Here is a 14,083-nt window from a genome sequence, read left to right as displayed (position 1 = left end):
AGGTCAAATTGACTCCTCCACCCTCACTCCTTCCAGACCTCTTTTTTTCTGTAATCCTATCTTTTCTCTCCTGCTTTTCTCTGGAACAAGCGAAGGAATACAACATGGAAGGAGCTGTGAGAGTGACGGGAAAGAGGGCTTCCCGTTAATCCCACCTCTTCTTTCCTGTCATGAGAGCGGGGGTCAGGTGGGCAAATATACTGACTTAGGAACTGGAATGAGAGTCTCAGCCTTGCCCTTTATGAGCAGTGTGACCTTGGTCGAGTTACTCTACTTCCCTGAGCTTCTGTTTGTTCATCTGTAAAATGGCAGAGAACGTCCAGCTGCACTGGACCGCGGGATGGAGACCCAGCCGGCCTTTAGCTCTAGGCCACACAGCAGCAAATGTGCTCCTCGCTGTCCCCTTGTGGGCCTGGTGGGTTTGTCTGGCCCGGATTATTGGGCTCTAGATAATAATGAGTTGATCTAATTCGAGAGAGTTTGCCCCAGCCACATCCCCACCAGTGAGCTCCGTGTCCGTGCCCACAGCCCCACCAACACTGAGCATCGCCTGCGGAGACATCATGGTCCCAAACCGCAGAGCTTCCGGTCCTCACACACGCGGGCCTGCACCCAGCAGTGCATCACCCAGTCTCCCAGTGTGACCAGTCCAACAGGGGCGCTGGTTTCATCTTCAAGCCTCTGAGAATTAGCTTCAGTGGAAATTCTTCAAAGGATCGGTCAGGCTTTCTGTTGCTGTGTCTGTGATTTGCCTTATTATCCTTCACTCTTCCTCCATTGTCATTGCTGTCTTTCTTGGGAATTTCCAGAAGTCCTTTGTGCATCGTAGGGATACAGCTGACCCTCCGAGGACGCAGGTTTGATCTGTGCGAGTCCATGCTTACAATCCTGCAAACACAGTTTCTCTTCCTTCTGAATTTCTTAGGAACATTTCCCCAGTTCACTCCATCACAGGAGCCAGGATGTAATACCTCTAACATATGAAATATGGGTCAATCAACTATTCATGTTATCCTCAGGCTTCCGTCCCCAGTGGGCTGTTAGTTAACTTTGCAGGGAGTCAAAAGCTATACACGGATACTCAACTGGGCAGAGGAGTCAGCGCCCCAAACGCCACGTGGTCCAAGGGTCGACTATAGTCACACGTCAATTTCAGATCTGACAAATACTTTGTTGCCATCTGTCATCCATGAATTTGTCCCTGGTGTCCTTGCATGCAGCAGACATCCTGTTTTGATGTGGCCTCATTCGTCAGATCACCGAGATTTCAGCTTGTCAGGATGCCTCTCAACAGAGGGACCCCCGCATGGAACGGAACATTCCAGACGTGGAATGTGAAATCGAAATGCGGAACGGCCTTGCCATCGATCCACGTTTTACACCGACGTGCTGGTTTCTATCCGCGATTTCAGACTTTGAGACTGTTGAATTTTGATGCTGAAACACAGCATTGTGCCATCCCGAAACGTTCATAATCATACACACCGCGTTTCGGTCGACATGTCTGATGGTCGAGTTGAAGGAGGCGCACATTCCACCGTGCGTCCTGTAGACACGGTACAAGGTATGACGACTGCTCCCCATGCTTGCCGTGTGCCCTTGGTCCCTCACCCTCCCTGAGCCTCCTCTCTATTGCATGTGGCAATGACGGTGGCACATGTGTCATCAGGCTGCCGTGAGTGGCAAGTGTGTTATTACAGGGATAGGTGTGAGAACAGTGCCTGGGGCTCGGGAAGGGCACGCTATGAATGTCTGCCGTGATCGTTAGCACGATGGTAGTGTTACTTCTGCTCTTTAACAAATATTGAAATGGAATCACAAAGACTTGCTATCACTTGTCCCACAGTGACCGCAGAGTCAAGGCTGCTGCTCCTTCCTCGGACCCTGCGGCTCCTGCCACTTTCAGGAGAGCTGAAATCTGCCTGTCTACCTGCCTTCCCTGGGCTTTGTGTTCGGCATTAAGGGCACAGAGGATCAAGGCTACCTCTGCTCCCAGTGACAGGCACTCACACGTTGAAGAGAGAGCTCCGGTATCCCTGACCCAAAGGACCTCTTGTCTGAGCTCACTACCCCTTCCCTTAAAGAGCCCGGTGGCCAAAGAGAAGCCACTAGTTTTCCATGTGCAGGCCCATGCTCGCTCGGTCTCAGTCAACACACACGGGGGCTCAAGCCAAGAATCTAACGCTCCTCATTCCCTCACTGCTCCTCTCGCCCGACATAACCTGTCCTGTGGGCTCCAGTGGTAGGACTGACCCCACCCCTGCCCGTTCTGCTCACTCCATGCTGGGTCAGCCATCCCCACCTTCTCCTGCACCCCTGCAGTGTCTCTGCCCTGCTCTCCCTGCCTCGCCCTGTCTCCCCTGCAATCCGTGGGCACTCAGTAATAAGACTGAGTGTTGCATTTATTATTATTATTTTTTAAAGATTTATTTATTTATTTGAGAGAGAGTTTTCATGCACAGGGGTGGAGAGGGGCAGAGGGAGAGGGAGAGAGAAACTCGAGCAGCCCCCGCGTGGAGCATGGAGCCAATCACAGGGCTCGATCCCAGGACCCTGAGGTCGTGACCCGAGCTGAAACCAAAAGTCAGATGCTTAACCGACTCAGTCACCCAAGCCCTCCTATTTATCATTATTTTAAAAATACATTTATCGAGCTCTGTATGTTCTCTCTACTGATATCTTTATGCTCTAGTGAGATTTTCGATACAGGGTTTTGAGACCACCTGTTTTCAACTAGGCTCTACTCCCAATGTGGGGCTTGAACTCACGACACTGAGATCGAGATTCACATGCTCTGCTGAGCCAGCCAGGCGCCCCAAGCCTGAGCGTTTTCAACGTCAGTCAGAGCGTGCTGTTACCCTTCCCAAAACCCTCCAGTCGTTTCCATTTTCCTTAGAATTCAACCCAAACCATTTGGCCAACAATGATCGGATGATCGGACCCCTGCCTCTGTCATCAGCCTCGTCTCCCTCCTCTCTTCCCCTTGTCACCTTGCTCCAGTGACACAGCTGGCTCTCCCCAATCCCCTAAACGTGCCTCAGGGCCATTGTACTGGCTTTTTCCTCTGCCTGGAACTCAGCCTCAGACTGGGCTTTCCTCCTCCACAGTCAGTTCTCTGCTCAGAGGTTACCTTTTCAGAGGCTCCCTGTGACCATGCGGCTGAAACTGTCACACGGTGCACCATAGCTCTCCATCCCTGGGCCACACTGTGTGTTCTCTACCATTTATTAGTACTCGGACTGGGTTACTACTTCTCTATACCCGTCTCCTCTTGAGGATGCACAACCCCCACCAGAGAAGAGACTGCCTCTGATTTGCCCCAGGTATGCTTCGGCCAGCCTGGGAACTGGTGGGGGGCAGGACGATTCTCTCCCCACCCGTGATTCCACTCGGGCATCCCCGGAATCTGTGGCGGTGTTAGGCTACATGGCACGGGGGAATCAAGGTCGCAGACAGAATTAAAGTTGCTAATATACTGGTCCTAATATAGGAAGATTATCTAGGATTATCCAGGTGAGCCCGAGGCAATCACAAAAGTCCTTAAAAGTGGAAGAGGGAAGCAGAAGAGAGAGTCAGAGAGATGTGAGCTGGGAAGGAGTGTGCCCCCCTCTGAACCCCCTAGAAGATGGAGGAGGGGCCATGAGCCCAGGGACAGGGGCAGCCTCAGGCAGCTATGAGCAGCAAGGGAATGTACTCTCTGAGAGCCCCAGAATGGACCGTGGCCCTGCTAACACCTTAATTTTAGCCTGAAGGCACCCATGTCAGACATTTCTGGAAATGTAGAATAGAAGTGTGTGCGGGTTAAGCCACTGAGTTTGTGGGAATTGGTTGCAGCAGCGATGGGAGACGCAGCCCTGCTATTTGCTGGATGCAACATGAATACGTGAGTCAATAGGGTCTTACATCCCTCTACCAACCGGTCCCTGTCGTTCCCCCGGCTGTGTCCTAGAATGCGGTGCCTGGGGCGCCCCAGCTCTGCCCCGTGTCTGATGGAGCAGGGCAACCCTGCCTCTCCCTCCAGCTCCTCTTCTGTTGCAGCGGAGTCTCGAGCTGGACGACAGGCAGCACGTGGCACTTACCGCATATGGAGCTCGCGGTAAATCGGAAGGCTTCCCTGGATATCCATGTGCCCTCTGACCTGCGTGTCTGACCTGCTTCTGTGCCTTTGGTCACGGGCGTGCTGGGTGCCATTCACCTCAATGCGGCCCTGCCTTCTTGTTTTTCTGTGTTTTTAACGCCATCCTGGAAACATCCCCTGGGGTGCTGACTTTCTCAGTCCCGTCACCCTATCGTCCTTCCGGCTTCAGCGACCACCTTCGGTGTTTCCTATCCCCCTTTTACAGACGAGGGAACTGAAGTGAGGATGTGAAGCCGTGTGCAGAGAGAGAGAAGCCCAGAACTCTGGCTGCCTAGCTCTGCCCACCGGGCCCCTGATACTTAACACAACGGCACACAGCAGAGCCACAAAACGCAAGACAGCTACTCACCGCCTCTGGTCTCGTGTTCAGTCCTGGCTTCTCTGGGAGAGCTTCCGAGCTCTTGGCCGCTTAGGAGCCTAATTCGAGCCATATCATGCCTGCGAGGTCCCACTGGCTGGACTCCCAGTCCTCCGGCCACTCTCGGGCTGGTCTCGCAAGAATTTCCCTGAAGCCGCTTGGCCTTTCGGTGATATCGGCCCCGCCTGTTTGTCCAGTCCGCCTGTCAGATTCCTGTGGCCTCTTCAGAGCTCCTTCCTGATTTGACAGCAACCCCCTCCTTTCACGGGGTGAGAAGTTAATTTCCTCAACGACTAACTACTTCCCCATCCTAACCCGGGTTTCGCAACCTGGGCACGATTGCATTTAATGATCATTCTGTGCGCGCCAGGATGTTTTGTTCATCCCGGGCCCCCAGCCCACGTTATGCCAGTAGCACCCTCGCACCCCCATCCCCGTCCCCCGTCCCCCACCCCTCGTGACAACAACAAAGAGGTCTCCAGGCATTGCAGAATGTCTCCCGAGGGACAAAGTCACCCCAGGGGTATTTCTACCTTTGTGCCTCTGTTTCAGTTGGACGGAGGGGTCTGTGTTATTCTCCCCTAGACTGAAAATCCATGCCTCTGTATCACCCATTCTCTAGTGGTGGTTTTCCAAAGAAAAATGAAAGGAGGGTGCTTTAGTTGTGATTGTGTTGAACGAGAGGTCAATTTCCATTATGGTAGTGATTCGTTGGAGTTCTCCAGAAAAACGGAATCAATAGAGTGTTGTGTATGTGTGTGTGTGTGTGTATAAAGGAATTGGCTCATGTCATCTGTGGAGTGACATGATATATATGTATATATATCATGTATATATAAGGAATATGTATGTATATATATCAAGTATATATAAGGAATATATATATATATTAAGGAATTGGCTCATGTCATCTGTGGAGCCACAAGTCCAAAATCTGGAGGGCAGACCAGCAGGCTGCAGACCCAGAGAAGAGTTGCAGGCCAAGTCCAAAGGCTTTCTGCTGCAGAGTTCCTTCTTGCTCAGAGGAGGTCAGCCTTTTTCCTCTTAAAGCCACCAACTGATTAGATGAGAGCCACCTGCATTGCAGAGGGCAATCTGCTTTACTCAGGGTCTACTAATTTAAATGTTAATCTCATCCAGAAAACACCTTCATGGAAACACCCAGGATAGTGTTTGACCACATATCCGGGCATTGTGGCCCAGCTAAGTTGGTGCATGAAATCAATCATCACAGACAACAAGGATGAATTAATTTACGGCAAAGGAAGGGAGGTGCACTTGAACTCATCTGGAATGTGGGGCCAGACTTCCAGACTTCCATGATCACTGTCTGAAATGTCAATGTTATAGAGACCACACTGGGGCCATCAGTGGTTCTCAACCCTGGGCGTTACAATCACCTAGGGAGCCTTGGAAAGATAGCAATGTCAGAGTCACCATTGACGAGCCAGGCGTGGTTGCATTGCTAGCAATCCTCAGATGTTCCAGGTGTTCGGCCAAGGATGAGAGCCCCTGGGCAGAATGAATGTCTGATGCTCCCCCCAGGATGGACCAACAAAGATGAGCACAGGCTCTGCAGAGAGGCGGGCTGGGCTTGAGTCCCACTTCCCTCCAAGTGACTTATGTGATGTGGAACGGCCATTACACTTCCCTGAGGCTGCTGGTCAATTAAGAAGATGCTTGGAAAGGAAACAGAGCATTTATCATACATCAATTTATGCCTGCTCTCACCACTCAGCGTGGTACTAACAACCTGGGAGCCTCTTCTCTGTCATTTTTCTTTAAGTTCATCTTAAAATATAGTAACAATTACGCTTTATCTAACATGTGCTGAGCTTTGAGACAGGCACTGTGCTAAAAGTAGGCATTATCTTATCCTCACAATTACCCAATGAGGAAGAGTCTGTGATGGGCCCAGGCTACCAAAGAGGAAACTGAGGCACAGAGAGTTTAAGTGGCTTGCCCAAGTATGCTGCTAACAGTCTGGATTTATCTGACTTTGAAGGTTAATGTTTTTTAAGAACTTTCCTTCCAGGAGACATAAATCAGGATTACAGCCACCGAAAAAGAGGAGGCAACACATGCCAGAGTCCCTGGAAGTCCCCATCACATGCCTAGAGAACCTAAGAAAACAGAAATTAAAATTAGTATGGGAGCAGAGTCGTTAGTTATTTAACAAAGACTTTTGTTTAAAAAAAACAAAAACCAAAGTCATTTAACAAAAATTTTGGTGCATGTCCAAAATTCAGTCGTGTTCCTGGAGAACAACAAGAGGAAGCAGCAGTCATACTTAAAAACAGAGATCCCTTCGTGACAGCAACAAGCACCATGAAATACTTGGGAATACATTTAGCAAGAGAGGCGAGGTAGGTTAATGAATACAACCACCAACCTTTACTGAAGGATATTCCAGAAGATTCGACCTTTGGAGAGATGGCCTGTGCACATGGTAGCTAGGGTACAGATGTTGATTCTTTTCAAATCGGTTTTAGGTTAAAACAATTTTCTTTTTTTTTCAAGTAAAAATTAGGCACCGAAATAATTTTGAAAAAATTCAAAGTTTTCCAAGTACAATAGAGTGCCTTCTGAGTTCACAGCAACTCCCAGTATCTCTGAAGAAAAGAGTCAGTTCTCCCGAGCACTTGAGTCACTTCTAGACTTCGTTTCGGATTTGGTCACCTGTGGCCTTGAGACTCTTTTTGCTTGGCTCTTCCTGGACACACTCAGATCCAAACTAATTTACTGTAAAAAAATTGCTTTACAGTTTTAAAAGTCTTAAATTGTGAAACATATCATAGGTTTAGAAATATCACACACACACACACACACACACACGAGTTTAACAAACAAGTGAATACCCATGTAACCATCTAGGGTGGACAGACTCTTAAGGAGGCCCCATGATCTGGCTTTCACGTGCTGTGTGATCCTTCCCCTCGAGTGTGGGTAGAACCCGTGACCTGCTTCTAGACCTAGAGAATATAACAAACGTGAGGGAGTGTGTGCGACTGCGTGTGTGTGATTATGTCACAGAAGATGGTCACATCTATGACTTGCTGTGTTGTGAGCTGCCTTTCTGAGCTGGCCACACGGCCGAGAACTGGGGGCTGCCTTTAGTCCACAGCCCGCAAGACACTGAGGCCCTCAGCCCAGCATCCTGCAGGAAACCGGGCGTTGTCAACAATCGCGTGAGCTAGGGAGCAGATCCTTCTCTGGCAGAGCCTCAGATGAGACCACAGCCCCAACTGACACCTCGATTATAGCCCAGGAGAGAACACAGCTAGGCTGTGCCCAGACTCCAGGCCTACAGAAATCATGAGGTAACAGACATATATATTTTTAAGCTGCTAAATTTAGGGAAATAATGTTATTACCAATAGATAACAAATGTGCCACCGCCCAAGGGAAGCCGTGGAATATTACCAACGGTTTACAGGCCCCGTGTGCCTTTCCTACCACTTCACTTCCTCCTCCCCGGAAGCAAGTACTATCCTGATTTTCGTTTTGATCATTCTTATGCTTTTCTTCGTAGATTTACCATCAGTGTAAGTACCGCTAAATAGGATGTGTTTGGCAAGCACACACCTAACTCCATAATAATAATAAAGACATGGTCAATGAGGTAATTTTTTTTTTAAGATTTATTTATTTATTTATTTATTTGACAGAGATAGAGACAGCTAGCGAGAGAGGGAACACAAGCAGCGGGAGTGGGAGAGGAAGAAGCAGGCTCACAGCGGAGGAGCCTGATGCGGGACTCGATCCCACAACGTCGGGATCACGCCCTGAGCCGAAGGCAGACGCTTAACCGCTGTGCCACCCAGGCGCCCCCAATGAGGTAATTTTTAACTTGACAAAGTAACTTTGAAATTGATCCTGAAGAATACATAGAAAGATAGAAAGTAATGACAAAATATCTTGAAAAAGAAAAATAATAAAATAGATCCTTTTATTAGATATTAGAAGATATCGTAGGGGCGCCTGGGTGGCTCAGGGGGGCGCCTGGGTGGCTCAGTCGTTAAGTGTCTGCCTTCGGCTTGGGGCGTGATGCCAGCGTTCTGGGATCGAGCCCCACATCAGGCTCCTCCGATGGGAGTCTGCTTCTTCCTCTCCCACTCCCCCTGCTTGTGTTCCCTCTCTCGCTGGCTGTCTCTCTCTCTGTCGAATAAATAAATAAAATCTTAAAAAAAAAAAAAAGAAGATATTGTAAAGCTCATGTAATCCTGCTGCAAGAATGTGTTGTGAAATGAAACAGAATAAATATACCAGGAATGGATCCTACCATGCTGAATAATTTAATATAAATTAAAGGTAACATCACAAACACTGGTTTTTTAAAAAGGGAATTCTCAATAAATTAGCAACTCTTTAAATATTTATATTCACTTATTTATTTAACAAATATGAAATGGATCCTAACCTCCCAGCATGCTTGTGTGTGTGTGCACGCACGCACACACACACGTACACTCCTGATCGATTGGTAGAACACAATACAAAAGAACATCTTCCTCCGATTTGGTCATAGATTTCCCAGGAGTGCTTTAGCTTAAAAGCAATAAAAAATCATGATGAAATTTATTGATAAATCTGACTGCATAAAGATTTAACTCATTTTACCAGAAAGCAACGTAAACAAAGTTAGAAGACAAAGAATATTCCCTGAAACACTTACAATGAGTATGAAACAGTATCAACTTCTTGAGATATACCAAAAGCTTACACTGACACTCCAAAGACCAGGAGAGTCATATAAGGAAAAGCCAAAATAATAAGTATCTTAGAAATGATCGACCTCGCTGGCGCAAATGGAATTGCAGCGCCATATTGGCAAAGTTGGCATTATGGTACCTGAAGTTGGCAAGCGATGGAAGGAGACAGGCGTTCCCTCACTGTTAAGAGGAATGCACACTAAAAGAATGTTTCTGCAGAGCAGTTTGGCAAAATTGTTCCTACATCTTACAGATGTGTGTAGTCTTTGTTCTAGTTTATTCCATTTGTGATCATCTGTCCCAAGCAAGAATGGTAAATACAGTGGTTGATGTTAAAATACATCCATCAAGACAGCTGCACTGACAAAAATGGAAACAGAGTAAATATTAGGGGAATCACGAAATACATTATGGCATATCCATCCACTTGCTGGATAGGATGCAGATATCTAAGGGAATGTTTACTTATAGCCTTTAATGACAAAGATAAATTCTTATGGGTCTAAGTTAAGACAAACAAAAGCAACCCTAGAATCCTGCAGTCGACCCTTCCCAACAAAGCAGCGGTGCTTTCTAGTGGAGTTGGACACATCGGGCTGAAATCCCAGCAACTCTACCTATTTGCTGTGAAGTTTTGCTGAGTTGATTAACTGTTTTGAATTTCAGGTTTGCTCATAGAATTGTTGTAAGGATCCAGTGAGATTACATCAACAAGACAGCCCTACCTGCCTCCTCTTGTTTATAACGCTGAGCATGGGGATTACATGGCACGTGGAGAGAAAAGGGGAGAACCCCAAATCATCTACAGACTGATTATAAGTTTAAAATACGTACTTACCCACTAAGAGAAGGATAGACACAGTTGGTTTTAATTCTTCATTTTTAAGAAAGAGTGGACAGGAGTTTCCTGTCTTTATTTCCATGAGAGTGTGGCTTCTGTCTTGGGGGGAGACTGTGACCATCTTGTTCCCAGGATCCCAGTGCACAATCTTCAGGTGAGAAGTCTCGTGCCAATCTTATTCCCAAATGACCGACTCACGAAAATCTCATAATGCTCTCACTCAGGCGGGAAACGGGGTCTGGTGTGATTTGTGGAAATGACAGAATCACCTCTCTCGCAGGACACGCAGTCCGCCGTGCTGGTTGTCAGCCTCTGCTCCGCGTCAGCACCAGCCAATATTCAAAATGCAGATTCCCAGGCTCCATACTGAGAGATTCTGATTTCGGCAGAATCAGGCTGGGAAGCGTGTGTGTGTGCGTGTGTGTGAAACACATAGTGAAGTTTGTAGAGCGTAAGCACAGAGCTAAATGCACACTTCTGCCTGTGTAGGACGGACCTACCCTAGTACCCACACGGCGTGCTACGTGTGGGTAACACACCAGCATATATACCTGCATCTATATGCTTTCTCCCGTATGTATATACCGGTCTAACCACCACTCAGATCCAGACGAAGAACCGTTCCAACATTCCAAATGCCCTTTCCCAAGCAATAACCCCTCCCCTCACCCCAGGTAGCCATTAGTCTGTCAACACGGATTAGCTGAGTCTGTTCTCAAATCTCGTATAAAGGGAACCATGGTGGACTCACTCTTTTGTGTCTAGTTTCTCCTGCCCCACAGCATGTTGGCAAGAGGACCGCCACGTTGCTACCCGGAAGGGTAATTGGTTCACTTTTATTGCTGAATGCGGACAAACGACAATGCGTTCCCCCACTCTCCTGTGGACGGGCATCCAGACTGAACTCAGCTTGAGGCTCTGTTGACGAGCACTGCTCAGATGTTCTTACCCCTCTCTTGCGTGCTCTTGCACGTACTTGGCTGTGGGGTCGATGGGCTGCCGAGTGGGTACGTGTCTAATTCCAGCAGACGCTGCCCCACGCTGGAAATCCATATTTTTATAAGGAGTTCTGATGCAGGCGGTCTTGGACCACACGCTGAGAAGCCCTACTTAGCTAAAAGCCCCATTATGTGAGCAAACACATTCCCTTGAGTTGATCCTTTCTTGGGGTACAGGTGGGGACGAGCTTGCTTCCAGTGAGATGCCAGCTAAGTGATTCGGGGAAGTGGGGGTGGGGGATGAGAAATTAAATTTATACCATCCCTTAGCACCTCTTTGGAAGAAATCTTTGCAATCCACTACTTTTGCCCAACAGAAAGAAGCTAAGAACAGGGAAGCTTTGATGGGGGTGGGAAGGTGGGAATCCAGGTCCCTGTGCCCCATCAACCAAGCCCTCTCTCACCCCAACCATGAGCTAGAGTAATGTCCTATTATTTGCTAGAAAAGAGGGATCTGCTTGGGACCTTGGGTTGTCCGTATGGGGAGCGACCGTTCCTTCCAATCACCTGAAAATACTTGCAAAGCCATGTCCCCCCATGCTCTTAACGCCAGAGGGGGGTTGCCGGAAGCAAGCGAGACGGCATTTCTCCTGCTGTGCCCAGCAGGTCTAACAGCAAAGGCCAGTTACAGAAAAACCATTGCTTTCAGCCAACTCCGGCCGTTTCACCACAGACCCAGCCAACTTCTCTGAGGTCAGAAGGCCGGGAAACGGGGCTTCGCGCTGGCAGCCGGGCAGAGGTGAGGGAAGGAGGGCCTGCCTGTCCTGTTGGCTGCTTCCCCGGTCTCTCTGCCAGGAGCCAGTTTTCTTCCAGATTCCAGGGATCTCAGCAGGTTGGCTCAGCCTCGGAGCTCCGATCTCAAGCTGCTCTCTGCTGTTCTCCGCTGCGCACTACACCCAGGGCCGCAGGCAGCTCGCTCCCAGAGATGCGAGAAGGGGCTTCCACCGGAGGCAGGCACGGGCCGGAGAGGCGGGGGTTAAAGGAGCCAGGCTGCGCACAGGGACCCCCAGCCCCCGCACCCACCCGGCTGGGCCCCATGTCCCTCCCTCGGGCCCCACAGCTCCCTGAGTGTCCTCTGCTTGTTTTGGTAGACAAAACGCTCTTCCCCACTTCTCTAAACCCAGTAAAACAGGACAAACAGTGTCCGTCTTACCTCAAAGCTCAGTATATCCCCAAAGTGGAATGTGTTGCCTGGTACAAAACAATGAATATTTAGTTGAATACACGAGTGAGTAAATAATTGAGTGGACATCGAACGAATGAATGAAGAAGTCAAATATATCATTCATGCTCTCAGAGAATGAAGCTGCTGGGATCGCGGGGTCACAAAGCTCTTCTTCCTAAATAAAAGTCCCTAGCTCCTTCAAAATAGAAAAGGGGCGCTCCACGGGGCGCCTGGGTGGCGCAGTCCTTAAGCGTCTGCCTTCGGCTCAGGGCGTGATCCCAGGGTCCTGGGATCGAGCCCTGCATCGGGCTCCCCGCTCCGCTGGGAGCCTGCTTCTTCCTCTCCCACTCCCTTGCTGTGTTTCCTCTCTCGCTGGCTGTCTCTCTCTGTATCAAATAAATAAAATCTTTAAAAAAAAAGGGGGAGCGCTCTTATCTGAACTGGTGCACTAGAGATATTTGGGGTCACCACAACTGAATTGGGGGGGCTACTAGCATCTAGCGTGTAGAGGCCAGGGACACCAGCATACCTCCCGAGGCAGACAGGCGGGTCCAGCACGACCCAGAAGCGTACTGTGCAAACTGTGACTAGTGTCGGGGCCAAGAGAGCCCGAAGTGGGCCCATGGTCGGCCGGGGGCTGGTGCGGACGTTGCTCGATGCGAAGTGGCAGCAGCCACAGCTGCTGGGGACAAACTCGCTCCGGTTGAAAGCAAGACTGAAAAATTGACCCAGATAAGAACCGCTCAGAGAAGATTTCACAAGTTATATCAGCAGAAGCCAAGAAATTGGTACATCTGTGTGTCAGGAAGTGAACGGTGGTGTCTCTGTAGGACGCACGAGCCAGCTAAACCCAGAAATGTGTTCGCGTCTTGTAGCTAAGACAGTGAGAAAGGCAGTCTCCACCTGTGGACTGCTTCTGTTGCCCTCCATGTAGCCACACTGGTGGCTCCAGCCAGTATTTCTCACAGTCTTTTTGGGGGAGGGATGGGGGATACACAACACAATCTTCTGTGAAAGCTGTACTCGTTCAAGCTAATTTACTTATGATACAAGAATACACGTCCTGGATTAAGTTCTTTCCAACAGTTCCCTGCATTGGTACCTCAATCACCCTATGAATACAAGTCACCCCAAATCTGGCTTCCCTGCCCCTCACCATGCCCACTTTATACCTGGAGGCTCAGCGTGGACACTCAGCTTGTCCCAGATCCCTCGGGAGGGGAGAGGCAGATCCAGGACCAACAGCTGTTCTTCTGATCAGCATTTGATGCACAGGTGGGTCCTGGAAAGGCCGACTATTTATATTGCTGCTGGCTTCAAGCTGAATGTGTCCAACGGCGGCCTCCTTGGCTCGGCCAAGCCTCCAGGCAGGTCCCGAGGTCTCTTCCCGTTGCTCACTGCGGCCCCCACAGTCTGTTCTGCCCTAGAACCAGTGGGCAGTGGGACCTGCCCTCTCAGGCCTGTCTGGCTGCCAGCTCCGTCACTCTGTGTCCTAAGTTCCTGCAAACCAGCTGCCCCCCAGTTCTACTCCCCACACCTGAAAAAGGGACAGAGAGCGCTGACTCACTCACCAGGCTGTGAAGAGCTTCCACTCTGTGATATGAATGGATTCGTCTCCCCTCTCCCCCCGAAACACGATTGCCATCTACCTGTGAAGCGCTAGTCTGGCTGGCAAGAGGGCTGTCATCTTCCTTTTTTTTTTTTTTTTAATTAGGGTGTGGAAGGTACCAGATCAGATACACAATTACAAAATGCCGCAGAATCCAAATTAAAAGACCCAATGTAGGGTCACTGGAGCTAGTCTGGCTCAGGCAAAATAAAGTTTTTTCATCTGTAACCCTCTTCTTGACATGGGATTTCTAAAGTCTCGG

At 49.2% G+C, this 14,083-nt stretch overlaps 1 protein-coding gene across 2 annotated transcripts in view; it reads right to left on the bottom strand.

Moving 5' to 3' along the window:
* Window positions 1-4,678, bottom strand: part of SLC2A9 (solute carrier family 2 member 9) — a 286,157-nt gene extending 281,479 nt beyond the window's left edge. Inside the window, exon 1 of one of the 2 annotated variants that reach the window (XM_045771357.2) lies at window positions 4,488-4,678. The gene's annotated coding sequence lies outside the window, so the exon portion shown is untranslated. The remainder of the gene's footprint in view (window positions 1-4,487) is intronic. The other variant, XM_045771354.2, reaches the window with a different exon arrangement.
* Between the last annotated feature and the right edge of the window lie 9,405 nt (window positions 4,679-14,083).

This window comes from Ursus americanus, chromosome 8 (genome assembly GCF_024610735.1).
Source record: "Ursus americanus isolate L20-20 chromosome 8, mUrsAme1.1.p, whole genome shotgun sequence".
Lineage (NCBI taxonomy): Eukaryota > Metazoa > Chordata > Mammalia > Carnivora > Ursidae > Ursus > Ursus americanus.
The sequence above is the reverse complement of the archived record's forward strand: the minus strand, read 5'-3'. Positions and strand labels throughout refer to the sequence as shown.